The sequence below is a fragment of the Pleurodeles waltl genome, chromosome 2_1 (genome assembly GCF_031143425.1).
Source record: "Pleurodeles waltl isolate 20211129_DDA chromosome 2_1, aPleWal1.hap1.20221129, whole genome shotgun sequence".
In the NCBI taxonomy this organism is placed as follows: Eukaryota; Metazoa; Chordata; class Amphibia; order Caudata; family Salamandridae; genus Pleurodeles; species Pleurodeles waltl.
The window spans coordinates 539,930,914-539,948,839 of NC_090438.1; the positions used below are offsets into that span (position 1 = coordinate 539,930,914).

At 42.8% G+C, this 17,926-nt stretch overlaps 1 protein-coding gene across 1 annotated transcript in view; it reads left to right on the plus strand.

Moving 5' to 3' along the window:
* The window catches only part of GLB1 (galactosidase beta 1), a 193,322-nt gene that overhangs the window by 133,389 nt on the left and 42,007 nt on the right, over positions 1 to 17,926 (plus strand). The gene's annotated exons all lie outside the window — the stretch shown is intronic.

Below are 17,926 nucleotides of genomic sequence, written 5' to 3' on the forward strand. Positions count from 1 at the left end.
CAAGTTTTCACCTCAGAATGGGCGATAACCACACACACACACACAGGAAAATGGGGTTCTTTTCCTTGTGGCTTTCATAATTCCAGTTACACATACATTTTCCATCTGATTCTGGAAAAGGGCTGGCAAATATTGCAGGAGCTGGTCACGGTGTGCTTGTTTTTGACCAGGAGGAGCATTGCCTGCTCCCTCCCGTAGTGCTGAAGGGGTTGTGTGGGGGCCAGGCTATGGCGCTGCATACAGCACCTGCCCTTGCAGTACAAAAAGGTAAGCCTGGTGTCTCTGGGCAAAGAATGATGTGGTCTAGAATGTGTGGACCTGATAATTCCAGGCTGGAGAGGTACTTGTAATGAGGGCTAAGGTGTCTTGTGTATGCACCTTTTTCTTTCACATCCGTGCTCGGCGGTATCCATTTGAATCTTTGCAAGTTTTGTTTCCAAACCTATCCATTTGCAGGTCACCCTTCATGCAGCATCCCACCTGGCCCACAGTACTAAAAAGCAGCTCTGCCCCTCTCTAGGCTACCCTTCACACTGCAGCCCATTTGGTGTCCAGTGCTGAAATAACCAAACCATATCAATGTTACATTAAAACAAGTCCACTTGCTAGCCTGAGAAGCATGCATCAGTCTTAAATTAAAAAAGTCTGCATAACCCACAAGTTCCTATGTTTTAGGCTTACGCCTTCTCCTAAAAACAAACACATTTTACACCAATGAGGTGAAAGGATGTGAAGTGGAAAACAAGCCTCCTAACTGAGATTCCTAGAACTGGAAAGTTGAAATCTGCAAACTAAACTTTGTCCTGGCTGCTCCCCAAGTGGTGTAACTAAATTTCCTATTCTTCAGGTGAATTCTAAAACTGCACCTTCTTAACTATGTAACGTCTTCCCTTTCTTCTTGAACTTCATCAGTTCATCTTCAAGTGGTTCATGCTCTTCCTCCTTCTTATCTTAACTCGTCAAGATCCCCTTGCCGTATATCTCTGCTTGGTTTTAGCCATTACTCTGGTATCTCCGCTGTCTTTAGATACATAGATACCCACATTATCTCTGCAATCGTAACATGTCTGTACAACATATCTTCCTTTGCTTGCTGCTATGTAATATTTCAGATATACCAAAATAAATAGATTAATAAAAATATTGCTAATGGTTTATTTTTACCTATTTTTATGGATGTGTTTGTCCCTCCATTCCTTTATTCTTTGGTGAATAAAAAATTCATTAAAATTGATTGGAGGTGGAAATGTGTAAAATAAACCTCTACCTCTAAATACAGTGTAACAAATACGACCTTTGTCATTGAGTTTAAGAACACCTTTAAGAAAGGTAATAAATGCAGCTTTCAATCAGTAATAATAATGTGCCACTTTTGAGGTCCCATATCTAATGTTCTGGTGGTGATAAGGGAGGTGCTGGGGTTGAGCAACTTGAAATGGACAATCCAGTGGGGCCTCAGGTTTTCAGATGTGTTGGGAATGATCACTGAATGAGGGTAAGACAGGGAAAGAAAAAACATTACCAAGGCTCCCTAATGCTGAATGATCATAAATTGGTCAGTCCTGCTTGTAGAGCATATTACATACCATTTGCTTTTCAGGATGCCATTGAGAATCCCCAAGAGGCTGCTACACTTAATTTTGCATCTATCGTTAACCCTTAGTGATGGCGGTGACATATCCACCCACCTGTCAAGTTCATGCTATTCAGTTGCAATAAATCTTAAGACTTAAGCAATGTTGGGCTTTGCCAATTCCACAAGTGGCACTGATGCCATGTCATTTGAATGATGTCTCTAGGATGGAAACAGAATCAAGTTGATGGTGATTGCATTAGGATGACATAGGTGGAACAGTTGTAGACAGGATTCATCTCTTCAGTACCTAGAGCTGGAAAAACCAAGAATATATGTCACTCTTCTCTGAGGCTTCTACATAATTGTCATTAATGCAGCCCAATATAAACCTAATCATTTCCATATCTCTCTGCGCTCTGACATATCTATTCTTATGGGATGCTCAGTCCTTGCTTCTTTTCCATCTTCTTTCTGTTGGCTGTAGATTCTTTGTTACGAAGACTTCAGGGATGAGGTATTTTATGGTTATAACCTTTGTATTTGTCACTTATTTTGCTACGATTGTTTTTTAATGTTATATCAAGGAAATGAATTTCATTTATGACCTGGTGTTCATCTTCGAGCTGCGCTCAATTTAGAGTCACTTGCTGATCCTGAATTACTTTAAATATAAAATATGATATGGAAATATTTTGCATAGTGAGTCGAAGATGTCTCCCACTTCCTTTTATACGCATGTTAAAACATAAATGACTCCCGCTCATGCTCAAAACCACCAAAGAATTTGGATATCGTTGTATTTAATCAGGTACCAGACAATCTTGGCCTCTAAATTAATAGACCTGTTGTTGGAAAGTTCCCTATGTCACATTTGCTTGATGACACATTTAAGAAAAGACAATGGGGACTTTTAAATGTGTTTGTAGTCATGTCTTAACGTCCACTGTAAGTCCTAAAAATTTAAGAACATGCATAGATGTGAACAAGGGCAGACTAAGTGTAATAATAGCGGCAGACCCTGAAGGTCCAATATGGAGGAATCGATTTGAGCCCCTTCCAAACCACCTTGATGACTACAGTGAGGGGGCATTGAGTGAGCTGGATTAGGAATCAGCTTCTTCGCATAGCCATTTGGTTTTCTCCTGGAATTTAGGAGGTTGCAAGAAACACGAAAAACAAGATTTATTTAGACAAAGATTAGGAAAATATGATATAGTGTGTTTCCAGGAAACCTGGTTGTGTGAAGAACCAGAGCCAGTAAATGGCTTTCTGAGGCTCTTTAAGGAAGCTATTTGGCAAGGCCCGGGCCGGCGTTTGGGTGGCCTAATCACTTTGCCCTCGACTAGAATAGCTAATAGATTTACAGAGATAAAAACAAAAAGCTGCTGGTTACTAGCAGGCAAGGTAGACCTTTATGACTTCATCGGAGGGACTAGATAGCTTACCATAATTAATGTATATATCTAGCCGGGGATGACAGCAGACTAACATATCCAGCAGGGTCTATTTGAGGAGGATCGGGAAGCAATAGGCATAGGTAATAAAGAGCAACTAGTCCTGATTTTGGGAGATTTTAATCATGAATTAGATCCAACAAGTAGTAGTATATGGTATAAAGAGTTGATGATAGCTGTACATATACTGCAAGCCATCTTCCCCAGAACAGAGGGTATGGCTCGGGATAGGGCCTTAGTTAGATTCTTAGGTTCCATATGACTGTTTTGTATTAATGGCCGCTTGAAAACAGACCGCCCAGCAAAGCAGACTTTTCGAACAGGCATCTAGGTTTGCCCTATTTACTATGCCTTCTTAGATGCCTGGCTCTGCAGTGAAGTGGTGAGTTTTGAAGTTGTGTACCTAGAGGGTAGTGACCACTGGCCCCTACAGCTAACACTCAGGAAAGGGAAAAATGACCAAAGAGAAAGAGTGGTGGCACTGCAGGTGGGGTATCTGTGCCATTTAACTACCCGAATTACAAAAAGTACCTTAAAAGTACTTAATGAGCTGATGATAAATTATAGATATCTTAGAGTAGTGGAGGATACTAATGATATATTTAAGGGATGCAATAGGGCAATTGAACAAGTAGTAGATTGTTTGAAGGTAGAAATAAATAGAAAATATAAAGTTGAGGGCCAAGTCAGAAGGGACAGGAAGAATACCTGGTATACTCAAGAGCGTAGGATCGAGAAGCTAAAGGTGCGGAAATTGGAAAGAGAATTCAGGAAAAAGCATGCCAAGTCAATACAACAGAAGTTAGGCCTGGATAAGCAAGAATAGATGAAAATCTTGAGGAAGAGGAAGAGGAAATGGGAATTTTTAAACACAAACTGGGAAGTAATGTTAGATATGATAGAAACCTGCAATATTAGGAGGTTTTGGCAGTTGGCTAAGGAGGGGAAAGCTATGGGGCATATGAGGTGTTTAGTTGTAGAAGAAGATTGGAATAAGCATCTTTTTAAACTATATGGAAGGAAGGACGTGGGAGCAGAACGAGAAATAAAATTGAGGTAGGTGGGGCACTAAGATCATCTTTCTCTCTGCAAAAGATAAAAGACATAATTGCTGCTCTTAAGCTATCTAAAGCAGCAAGTCCAGACAACCTGCCAGCAATAATAATAAAAAATAACAGCGATTGGTGGGCAAATCTTTTTTATGTCACCTTTCATAAACTCCTTGACTCTAGCTGCTTTCCAGAGAACTCAAAGGGTGCAATAATAAGGCCAATCCACAAAAAAGGTGATCCAACACATCCAATGAGTTGCCGCCTAATAAGCTTGTTGGACGTGGGTGAAGAAATCTTTGCAAAGTTATCACTGGGGCAAATGAAAGCATGGGTAGAGTTAAATAATTTGATCCCAGTAGAGCAAGGGGGCTTTAAAGAAGGCCACTCGACAATAGACCATTTCTTTAGTCTGCGGGCATTAGCAAAAAAGTCAATAGAGGTATGGGGATGCTTGTTCTGTTGTTTTGTGGACTTCCATGCCACTTTTGAGTTGGTGGACTGAAATTTGCTATGGGTTATGTTGAAGCGGCTCGGGGTCGATTCCAACTTATTTTCCTCTCTCAGGAACCATACTTGCAATACTGGGCCCAGGTGATCTTAAATAATGATGGAGCACTTTCAAAGAAGATGCCTATAAAGAATGGGTTGCAACAAGGATGTGTCCTGGCCCGCTATTGTTTGCCATATTTCTGTCTGATTTGCCAGGGCTATTGAAGGCGGTTAGGGGCCTTTCCCAAAAATGGATGGCACTCATATCTCCTGCTTATTATATGCTGACGACTTGGTGATAGTTGATTTGACAGAACTGGGGCTGCAAAGAAAATTAGATGCCTTTTACACCTATTGCCAAAATAAAAAACTTACAGTAAATTTGGACAAAACGAAAATAATGGTGTTAGGGAAAGGAAAGAGGGAGTTCTCCTGGCTCCTGGGAGTTGACAAAGTAGAATTAGTTGATAAATATAAATATTTAGGAATGTGGTTTGATTCTAAACTAATATGGAAATAACATACTGAGACACTAAAAACCACGGCAGTAACGGCGGCCTGACGATTTAAGCAATTTAGTCGAAAGTATGAAAGTATGGAGGACTGTCCCTTTGCCCAGTACTTTCTGCCTTTAACTCTATGGTGCTCCCTCAATTTCATTATGGGGTGGAAAATCTATCCCTTGCCGGGAAGCTGAATTGGGATGCAGAAGAAAGTAGATGTGTAAAACGATTGCTCTCGCTCTCCCCCCTCACAAGTATGATTCAGGCTATAAGGGTTTAATGTCAAATGATGGGGTGGAGCTACCAAGGAATGCAAGCCGCATTGAAATATTGTTTGAGCCTGTCTGATGTGAGATTCTCAAAATCACAAGGTTATGTAAAAGAGAAACACAGGCAAGTGAGCTGAACTGGTCAACCCAAGTGAGAGGACATATAGAAAAGATCTGTGCCTCTCTAGGCTTAGGGCCTACACAGTGGCAAAGAGAACAGCTTCCAAAACCGGAATTGCATACCGTGGTAAACAAAAAGATTAGCTAAGCAGATCTAGGGTATCTGGAGGGGAAACTAGCCACCCAGTTTATGCTGCATGGCTAGAGAAATGAGGAAAGTTTCCCCTATATAGAGACCTTATCCAACCCTAAATTAAAGTATGCAAAGAATAATATCGTAATGGTACTGAGTAGGAGTTAAACTATCCTTACAGACTGCTTATGTAGTAAGAAATTCTCATAATAAATATAAATGATCTTAGAGCTAGGCAGGCCAGCCTCGTGGAATCATAGCTGACAACACATCGGGGAAGGGTGCGAACGATTGTAGAATGATACAATGTAGCCTCGCATGAATTGGCAGGTCGGGTATTTTTAAACATTTTAATACTTAATCTCTAATGTAATATTGTAAGTAGAGATGGAAAGAGGAACCTAGATCAAATCTCGCTCTTATTATTAAGATGTTATATTTCAGAGTAATAAGGGTGAAGGTTTCCTCAGCCTCTCCTTATTGCTAGGCTCTGAAGGAAAGCACAGCCACTTTATTAAGAGTTGTTCGTTGTTACTAAACAGCAAGGTATTTTTAGGATTGATTTGGGGCTAGTCTGGCCTGCCCAGTGTATATTGTACTGAAGGAGGGGATCACAATTATGAATTTCTAGGAATTCCTTTTGTTTAATTGATTGTTTTTGTTTTAAATTGTATATATTTGGATTTTATTTTAGGACTTTGAATGAATTTTACTTCAGAATTATTTTTACTGAATTGTATTATCTTATTTATTGTATTTCTTTTATAGTCGAAGAGCCAAAATAAAGTAAAACTGAGTGAGTGAGATGTGTTGGGAAGGATCACTGGATGAGGGTAACACAGGAAAAGAAAAAACATTACCAAGGGACCCTAATGCTGAATGATCATAAATGTTTAGTCTTGCTTGTAAAGCAGGAATCCTGTCATATTACATACCATTTGCATTTAAGGATGCCACTGAGAATTCCCAAGAGGCTGCTACATCTTATTTTGCATCTATCGTTAACCTTTAGTGATGGCGGTTACATATTCACCCATCTGTCAAGTTCATGCTATTCAATTGCAATAAATCTTGAGACTTTAGGAATGTTGCACTTTCCCAATTCCGCATGTGGCACTGATGCCATGTCATCTGAATGATGTCTCTAGGACGGAAATGGAATCAAGTTGGCGGTGATTAAGAGGACATAGGTAGAACGGTTGTAGACAGGATTCATCTCTTCAATACCTAGAGTTAGAAAATCCAAGAATAGATGTCACTCTTCTCTTAGGAATCTACATAATTGTCATTAATGCAGCCCGAGACAAACCTGACCATTTCCATATCTGTCTGCGCTCTGACATATCTACTCTCATGGGATGCTCAGTCCTTGCTTCTTTTCCATCTTCTTTCTGTTGGCTGTAGTTTCTTTGTTACGAAGACTCCAGGGCTGAGGTGATTTATGGTTATAACCTTTGTTTTTGTCACTTATTTTCCTGTGATTGCTCTTTGAATAAAGTTATATCCAGGAAATTAATTTCATTTATGAATAAGCAGAAAGACAACACCTGGACCTGGTGTTCATCTTCGATCTGCGCTCAATTTTGAGTTACTTGCTTGTCCTGAATTTCTTTAAAATTCAAATTCAGATAATCAAAATATGAACATATTTTGCAAAGTGAGTCGAAGATGTCTCCAACTTCCTTTTATTCTCATGTTAAAACATAAATGACTACCTCAAAAGCAAAGAATTGGGATATTGCTGTCTTTAATGAGATACCAGACAATCTTGGCCACTAAATTAACACACCTGTGTGTTAGAAAGTTCCCTATGCCACCTTTGCTTGATGACATGTTCAAGAAAAGACACTGGGGACTTTTAAATGTGTTTTGTAGTCATGTCTAAACATCCACTGGTGCTCTTCTCACTGGCATGTTTTGCAGAACCTTGGAGAACGTATTTGTAACAGTTTATCTGTGTTTTTGTATTGTGGAATACACATTCCTCATATAATGCCTTATTTCTAACTGCAAACCCTATAATAAGAAGTATTTACCCAATCCTGTAAAGCATTATTTACCATGTGCGATAAATACTACCCTTTATTCCCTACTATGCAGTTTTGGAGATAAACATGGATGAAAGTTCACATGGCAAAGCAGAGGGTGTCTTCAGCTGCTAAGAGGACAAATCTCCCAGCAGTTGAATACAGAGCTGCAGCCATGCGTTAGGACTGGAGCTGGGCATGTTAGGGGTTTGCCAGTGCACCTTCCCTAAATCTCCCCTACCTGTCCCGGTCACTGTACTTTTTATTCAGGCATCATATGTTAACTTTACAGTTTAGCAAACCTGTTCTACATTGATAGATCCACTTGATTCAGGAATGAGAACATATGCGTAGACTGTATGCTATATGTCCTAAATGCACTTTTGTTTAAAAAAAATGCATGAGCAGTAAGTAGCTAGTGGAAAAAATTAAGTTTCAATCTTAACTTTAAATGTTCTTTGGAGACATGTGTTTACTTTCTTTCTGCTGACACGTTATGTAGCATCAGTATGGCCTGATACTATGCTTTATCTTATCTTCCACATAAATTCTGCTAACATTTTTAAACGTTACCACACTAGTTTCAATAAGCTCCTAATTAATGCTGGTAAAAGACCTGCCAGTAAAATTTTCCGATAATGTGTTTTTGAAACATTTCTATTAGTTTGATGGAAGTGTGCTTCTGGTCCACAAGTACACACAAAGCCTCATTAGATACTCATTATCTTTCTTAACACTAGCATGTTAACAGCGTAATAACTCCTTAACTCAGGAAGGTTTGTGAGAACCCTGTTGTCTTTTTCTGTGTAGTGCAGCAGTGATACCGCTGTTGCTTGGAAGTCCTCTTTATCCTTATCAAATGGATTGAGATCCTTTTTGTTGTCATCATTTTCCTTAGCACAAATGCAATGTATGGGGAAATACCTTCCAGCCGTATGAAGTGATCATCTTCACAGCAACTAACAGCTGGAAAAGTCCTTTCTGATTGTGTTTTCCAAAGATGTTGGCCAAAGGCCTAATATTAGTTCTGTATGGGTCTTCTCGTGCCACATCATGCTGTTTATGCGCGTCTCATATTCTTCCCAGTAACCAACTACCTGGGGCATGATCACCAGTTGTGAAGTGGGTCCCCCACTTTCTCTGCACTTCCTCCAGGATTGGTCTGACCTCCACAGAAACATTTTATGCAGTTTATCTTGAGTTTAGTGCCAACCTGTCATTAGCATTATAGATGATTGTACATGCTGGACCTATTTGCTGTATGTTTAAAGATCCCACCACAAAGTTCCACATCTAAGTCAATAGCTCCATCCTCAAAATCTAATTCTATTTGTTCATATTCTTCCATTTTTCTTTTACTGTTAGCATTGCCAGCATTCTGTGCCAGTTCAACACTAATTTCTGGGTGCCCTGGAAAAGATGTTTGTTTGCCTTGTGGCCCCTACCCCATTCATTGGGTGTAGTGGTGAATTCCCTAGCTGGTGATATCTAAACCGTTTATTTTATGACATGCCATACATTTGTTTGCAGTTTTGAAATGTTTTAATCTGGCCCACGTTGACTAAATCCCCTAATGATGCTAAGCTTGTTAAAATGTTAAGGGTGGATTAAAAGCCTCACCACCAGAGAAAGGTCAGGTGTTGTGCAGCCAAGTTTCCTGCAAGCAAATAATCTGGAAATTTATACTAGATTTCTGGCAAGCAGTTTAATCCACTAAAGTATACATAAGTAAACAAAAAAGTGGTGGATGGAATGCTTGAATTAATCTCAGCCACTGGTAATTACTCAGGGACATCACAGCCCATCCTTATTTTGCACACCATGCCACCTCAGTTTGGAACCAGCCATATGCCAATCAGGCTTTACTCTGCTCCAATGGCAACAGTTCCGTCGAACTGCCAGACTCTGTCATCTCTGAACTTGAAGGCAAGTAATCTAGGACCGGTTTCACCTTAGTTAGGGTTCATGTGCCACCCACTTAAGTAGCCTTGGAAATACGTCACAAGCATGCCACTGCAGAGCCTGTGTGTGAAGTTTTTAAACTGTTATACCAAACTGGCAAAGTAAGCCTTTTGCCACGTCCAAACCTCCACTTTTAATACATATGTCACCCCTACAGTAGGCCCTTGGCATATACTTTTAGGTTTTACTTGTCCTACTAGTGAAGAACATTTTCTTTTCTACTACTGCACAACCTAGCAATCCATAGGATAACATTGGAGCTACCTTAATACACCATATAAGAGTAAATCCTAAATAGAAAGTGATAACCCCATCCCCTTTGGAATCACAGTTTATAATCCTAACTTATGTGACGCTAAATTGCACTTCTGAAAATGCCACTTTTAGAAAGTTGACGTTTTCTTGCTCTTTTCAGTGCCTGCAGCCTGTCTCTGATCACTTGCCTGGGGTGGGTGACAGCTGGGCTTTGTATATTTCCCTCAGACAGCCAGCCAGAATGGAAGCATAGCTGTGACTTAATGGGCCATCTTGGGCAGGATGGGAGGGAGGAGCTAGACACAGACACACTTACACCTGAACAGGCTGTGTCCTGTCCACACACAAAGGGTTGCATACCCCGCTGTAGTTAGTCTGGTACCAGGGCAGGGCATCTATGCACTTCAAAGGCAAGTCTTTAAAGTTTGCCTCACATCAAGGGCACCCATGGGTATAAGAACTGGACCTCACACACCACCACTTCAATACAATTCTGGACCAGTGGATATTCTGCCACGAAGAGGGACTGTTGTGCTGCTGAAGGACTGCTACTCTGCTAGACTGCTACTCTACTGGACTCTGACTTTCTTGGCTGACCTGCTGCCTACTGCCCTCTTGCCTGGGAGTGGATGTATCTGCATCTCTCCAACCCAGCACCTAGAGTGACTCCATGGGCTAGCTGGCTGGTCTCCTGACCTGAAGTCGATGACGTTGCAACAGGACCTCGCACTGCAGCCTTGCCTCACCTCAGAACCAGCGCGTTGCATCTGCTGCACAATACATATTTGTTTCAGTTCCACTCAACGGTCCGCAACCAAAATTTAAGGTACTTTGGTTCAGCAGGCCTACCTGGGTTCCTGTAGCGGGTCCGTGCTCCATCGTGCTCGGCCTTAACTTTCGACTTTGTCCCAGTCCGGGATGACAAAATATCTCTGGTTGATGCTTTTTGCATCTAAGTGCTATTTTACAGTTTATTCTTTAAAAGTTCATAGCTCATGTTCTACTCATTGGATTTTTATAATTTTGGTCTTGTTTTTCTAGCCTGGTGCGAGATCCTTTTTGTATAGGATTTTCCATTTACTTTTACATGTTGCACAGCTACTTTACACTCTGCCTTCAAGTTAAGCCTTACTGCTCTGTACCAAGCTACCAGAGGGTGAGTACAGGTTAATTTTGGGTTTGCTTGTGCCTTACAGTGAAAAGGAATGTGGTTGTTCGAGGGCTCACACCCTAGTCAAACCAATTTCTCACACCAAGGCATTTAATTTAAATGTTACTATAGGATTAGTTCCCTATCCCACTTGCACTACCATAGAGGCTGCCTCCAGCACAACCAAAGAAATCTAACATTAGTCTTCTGTGATACTAGACTGCTTGTAGCCTTGGCAGGGGAAGGAAGGAGCTTTCCAGAACCAAATGTGGGGGTAGCCTACAGGTTCCTCCACTTGAAAGGCTCTTATCCGGTATACATTTTGGACCCCCAGACCAACTCTTCAGTAGTCTCCTGGTTCTGTGGAGGACACCAGAAAGACTGTCTTCTACTTCAGATTACTGCCCTGCTGCATAAGTCTTGACTTATACTCTTGACTTATACTTCAGAGGACTACCCTGCTGCTTGAAGCCTGGCTTGTTCTCCAGAGGACTACTCTGCTGCTGGAGGACTGTCTTACTGTTTGAACCCTGAACTATCGGAGTGACCCCAAGGGCAAGTTGACTGGCCTCCTGTTCTGAGCTACAGGAACATACCAAGCTCCAGAGACCTTGAGCCCTGCACCTGACCTCTGCTGGAGTAAGTCTTGCTGGAGTTCTGCTGGAGTAAGTCCTAACCCCCTAAGCCTTGCCCCACAAGTCCACATTTAAGTGGTGGTAAAGGCCTTGCCCCCACTTAACCCTAATTATGGGTCTTAGCATTTTGTTTCACCAAAAAGTGGTATGAAGACAGAGAGAGAACTGGGACCCGCATGCCCGCAATCCAACCGAGGTGCATCGCCGGTCGGTCTGACTCTGCGGTAGCTCTCTGTGATTCTGCAGTATACACTCTCTGTGAGTCTGTGAAGTTATTTGGCCTCTAGGAGCCCTCATCAGCTGCAGCCTACATCTTCTTCCCACTGGATGTCTTCGACTTTCAAAAAAGTGACAAAGTCCAACAGTAGACATCTTCACAGTGACTCCGCCAGGGGCTCCCCGACAAAAATGCGTCCTGGTCCTCCTCTCATGCATCTGGCTACCTTGCCACCTTGAACTTTACCTTCTCAAGTCTTTTCTTCAAAGTTTCTTTTAAGTCTGAAGGTAAGCAGAGACCAGGCCCAATCCACCTCGTGTAGCCAAACCGTGCTCCACCGCAGTTAGCCTTAACTTTTGAATTGAAGGTCTTGCTCAACCAGATCTTTTGGATGGTATTTTTCACTTAAAACTTTAAAAATTCTTAACTCCAGTTCTACTGTTTGGGTTCAATTAGTTTTGGTGTCATTGTAGTTATTACATTTTTCTCTATTTTTTTTAAATTGGTGTGGGGTTTTTCTTGTCTAGTCTTTTCACTTCATTGCTGGTTGTACGCTGCATAAATACTTAACACAGTGCCTCTAAGTTAAGCCTGACTGCTTTTGTGCCAAGCTGCCAGAGAGTTAAGCATCATTTTATTTAGTGACTTTTGTAGTTCACCCCGACAAGGATTATGGTTGTTGCTTGAGAAGGGTTTACACCCCCTCAACCAATAGCCAAATTCTTGCAACACAGTAATCAGAAAGCCCGCCCATCTACATATATTCATCAAGTTGAAATCGGTTTTCGACCTGGTAGACCAGACACTCCAATGGGCTTCTTTTAGGGTGTTCCATTGAAATTAACATCAGCCCTTCAAAATGTATATGAGAACAACACAGCCAGAGTTTTGTTTAGCTGGAAGAGGGAGTGCACCCCTGATATAAAGATTGAGCAAGATGTCCAAAAGGGGTGTGTGCTCATGCCCTTGCTCGTCAACATTTTCATAAATAATATAGACAAAACTCTCCTGGACCTGGATCTTGACGTCCTCAAAATAGGAGGAACCAAATGTTCAGTGGCATGTGTGGCTCTGCATACTCCTTCCATCTAGAGTTGGGCCCAGAGTGGTGCAAGTTGTTTTTCTGCAAAGAACTGTTCTGAGTCACGAGATCAAGTGGTGACTCCTCTCGGTGATATTGCGCATGGGCATGGACTCCTTTGTTAGATTGTTTGCTAACTGCCATCTGATTTGGACATGGGTGCCACCGCTCCATCGGTCGACTCTCTTCGGTTCATTTTTTTTTTCTTCAAATCTTTTCTCATTTTGACGATATTGATATCGTTCCCGCTTCTGTCATCTTAGCACTGTTGTTTCGTTGGTTTGGGCACCGACCGACCACCCTTTGGGTCACATGCTCAAGCCTCAGGCCTACCTTCCATGTGGCTCCAGCACCAAAGAGAATGATTCCCTGATAGAACGGACTCCATTCGGCTTCTCTCCTCAGTGCCACACCAAGTTTTGTAGTGAATCCTATCTTGTTTCAAAGGGAAACAGGAGTTAGCTTAGCCTTTGACTTGCAGACTCGTGCCCCCATCACCCTACTTAGTTTGCTCTGTTTTAGCACATTTATTTAACTATATCTTTTAAGATGGTTGTTTTGTTTCTAGTTAGGGCAATGTTTTAGTTTCACATTAATAGTTCCACCGCGCTAAGGCGTCAATATCAGTCGACAAAGATAAACTGTAGGTGTTCACATTAGGTACTTTCCCTCTTCACGCCTTCGAGGGAATTGTTTGCATAAATTGCTGTCCCAATCATGTCTTGTTATCTATTGTTTGGGAACAGACGTATGTCAGGGGTCCGAGCAGATCTGTGTAAATACACCTCACTTAGACAGATAGTAAGAGGGTTTCCGACCAGATGCCATCGCTGGTATTGATGCTACACGTCGCCTTGACGCTGACCCAGTCTTCATGTCCCTACGGAGTCTGAGCTAGACACCTCATTCCAAGGTAACAAGGGTTGGGGGGCTCTTCTCCTGGATACTGCATTGGCAGATTAGGTTTATCACACCTAGCTCTCTTTAGTTTAGGGATTAGGTTCACATTATTTGGGTATTAGGACATATTTCATGTCTCATGTCATTTTATGTTATTGCAAGATGGTGGGGGTCTTTGTATTAATGACTGTCTTCACAATTCTGTTTCTTGCATTATTCGTTATCCAAATCATTGCAGCCCATGCAATTTATCGTGGATTACAGTTTTGTTAAATAAAACCTATTGAAACCTTGCTGCATCTTCTTCATTGCCTGTGTTTGATTGAGACATGTTGTTCATGTGAGAAAGGGGTACTCTCCGTTTAACCACATCACTCCCTAAGATGTCACACTATTGAGTTCATGCGTAAAGGCTGCCACAAATCACCTTTCACTGTTTGGGCTTTTGGTGAGGTGCTGCTTGTGCGCCAGGAGGGTTGGAACGACAGTTGCCACTTGTTTTAGAACTGGCATAGTCACCTACAAACATAAGTGCTGCCATCCTTAAACCAGCAGTCTTGCCTAGAGCAAGAGTCAAACCACGACCGTTTCCGCACACCAACCAGCACCTCATGTGTAACCTCTGTCGCTGACTGGACCATCGTGAGGCCGACTGCGATGCTTGCAAGTCCTTCTGCTACAAAAAGACCCTTTGGGATCGACAAGCTCATGGACTGGAAATGGCCCTGTTGGAAAACGGATTTTTGTTAGGGGTACCTACACTTAGCAATAGGCCACAAACCCCCATTGGGTGCAATCAAGGTCTCGATATATTAATCCTGGCTCAACCCTTGGTAGCTTGGCCACAAGCAGTTAGGCTTAACTTAGGAAACAGGTGTGTAAAGCATTTAATATCAACAACACAGTAAATAAGTAAAACACGACACACTATAATAATCCAACACCAATTTATAAAAATAAATTATATTTTTATCTTTAAAATTATACCAAAATGACACAATTCCAATAAAGGGAACCGGATATATGAATTTTTAAAGATGAAATGTTTTCTAGCACTTAGAAATCAAAAGCGCTACTCTGGACATCTGGTCGCACTTGAACAGGGGCAAAGTCAACAGTTGAGGCTGAACGCAATTGAGCGCTGCTCAGCTACACTGAGAGGGAGGCCTTTGTTAAAGTTTTACCTTCACACTGAGTCATTTTCGTGGAGATTTTTCTTCGACCGTGACAAAGTCACAAGCTGAGGCAGACCTTTCAGGAACCCTCTTTCGATATGCTGCGCTGGAGGCCTCGGTCAAGTTTTCTACGTTTGGACTTAGAAACTTTTTCAGAACAGAATCATTCGTCCGGAACTAAGTCGAAAGTTGAAGCAGACCTCGATGGAGCCCTCCTCGGGTAAACTGAGCGAGAGGCCTCAGTCAAACTTTTACCTTCAGACTTAGAAACTTTTCTGGAGCTTTTCTTCCCTGATGTCGGATGATCCTCAGCAAGCCGATTTCGATGCAACATCATCGGTTTGCCTTTCCATGAACCCCCGGTCCAATCCTGGAAGTCTGGGACTCTGGAGCTTTTCAGCAGGACTAACCTGCAGGTTAGACCGGGTTGCGGTCGACGTTGGCCAGCTTGACTAACAACGTTGGGTCTGTCCACTTATGGAGCTTTTTCCAAAGTTGCTCCAAACTTCTGCAAACTTCTTCCAGAAGTACTTTTAAGGTCCTTCAAGTGTTCACAACTCACCTCAAGGTTTCAGAAGCTGTGATTTGCTCTGCTCCTTGGTGGTTAGGACTTCAACTCCCATAATGCACCTGGTCCACATCCTTAAATGACCACTGGTCAGCTGGGCTATTTTTGCAGGACTTGATGCAGGGGAGTCTGGTCAGCTCCTTTCTACTTGTAACTTACAGGGAGTCCCTTCTTAAGGTCGTAGAAGTAAGGCAAAGTCCTTTTCTTGATAAAGCCCAAAGAGTGTAGCCGGTGCAGTGCTTCTGAGTGCAGGGTCCAGGTGCAGGCCAGGGGTCCAGCAGGGCAGTCCTTCTCGTCTTTTTCCAGTAGGGATCTGAGGTGTGGGGCAGCTCTGCCATATTTATACTTGCTCCTGGGATGGCAAGCAGGGGGCTGCTCCTGTCCAGTGACGTGCAGGCCACCACCCTCTTGAGGGACCTCTTCCTGGTAAGTGTGGCAAAAATCAATCCCAGGGAGCAACATTCCTCCAGAATCCATAATGGCAAATATTCAGTCTTAGAGTTTGGATCTGGCTGAGCCCATCCACTGGTGTGGCTAAGTTTTCCTTAACACACCCCTTTCCAGCCCTCTGTTAATCTCATAAGTGGGCGCCTGGCTGTATGAGGCTGCAGGAAATGGAGGACCACCTCTTACCAACAGGTAGTCACTAGAGCAGCTGCATTTCACAATGTGGTGCTGCTGAAAGATCCCATTGAGCAGGATGTCGTGTTCAATGCTCTTTCTACCACTCACAGGGGTACACAGTACCTCCCCATGCTGCCTGGCATGCTTCAGCACGCAGAAGACATCTTTAAGCAGCCTGTCCACTCCAGAGTAATCACTTCACTGGTGGACAAAACGTATAAGGTGACCCCCTCTGGCCCACTTTGTATCAGGGCAATGCTCTCACCCTGTGGCAGCAAAGGCTCGTAAACAGGCTAATAGTGAGGCTACTGGGGATTCTCCTGTTGCAGAAAAGGCGAGTAAGAGAATTGATGCTGCTGGGAAATGGGTGGTGGCGCAAGCCAACTCCCAAGCCCATCTGGCCCTGTACGACCGTACCGATTGGGAAGAAATGGAGTTCCTAAAGTTTGTACCCAAGGAGCATCACAAAATGGAGACAGCAGATTGTTGCTGAGGGTCAAACCATCTCCAACAATTCAATCAAGTGCGCCCGTGATGCCGCTGACACTGTAGTACGGGGCATGAACACTAGCATCCTATTTAGACAGCATGATTGGCTGCGTTGCTCAGGTTTTAAACCTGAGGTCCAGCAGGTAGTCCTCAACAAGCCTTTTGACAAAGAGCACCTATTTAGGTCACAATTGGACTCCACATTAGAGAAGCTCAAAAAGGACACAGACACTGCTAAAGCCATGGGTGCCCTTCAGACCACTACACAAAAAGGCTCCTTTTGTCACCCCGACTTCAGGGGCTTATGCAGGTCCTCCATTTCAGAGGCGTCTACCTCACATCCTAGACAGCCTCAGTCCACCAACACCAGACGCTTTTACAGAAGCTCTCACAGAGGGTCCAACAACAAAGGTAGGGGAAAAAGCACTGCCACACTCTGTTCCTCTCCTCCACTGTTAAGCAGTGACTGCCTCCACCTTCCTTGTGATCATCCAACTCATGTTGGGGAAGACTCCAACAGCTCTTTTCCAACATGGACACCATCACCATGGACCATTTGGTCTTTTCCATTATCCAACATGGTTATTGTCTGGAGCTTATCACCACTACCCCCAGTATTCTCAGGAACACTTCACCCTTTTCAAACAAAATGCCCAGGCCCATCTTGCGAAGGGGGCCATATAACCTGTTCCGCCCGAACATCAGGGTTCAGGAGTATACTCCCTATACTTCCTGACTCCCAAAAAGGAAGGTTCTCTCAGACCGATAGTGGACCTCAAGCCTCTGGGCAAATGCATCCTTTAAGAACTCTTCCACATGGTCACCTTTCAGGATGTCATGCTTCTTCTACTGCAAGGCAACTGTATGACAGCTCTAGATCTAAAGGATGCCTGTTTTCACATTCCAATTCACCCTGCACATCAAAAATACTTAAAATCTATCATTGCAGGCAAACATTACCAGTTCAAGGTCCTTCCCTTTGGAGTCAGTACAGCTCCTAGAGTATTTACAAAATACTTAGCAGCAGTCACAGCACACCTGAGAAGGTAGAACATTCACATATTCCCCTGCCTTGATGACTGGCTCATCAAAGTCAGCACGTTATGCAAGTGCCAGCAGAACACTCAGTTGACACTGGATCTCCTTCACAACCTGGGTTTCACTCTCAGCATTCCAAATTCTCACCTCCAGCCCCTACAGATGCAGCCTTACTTAGGGGGCTTTCTGAATAAGAAATTAGTGTTGGC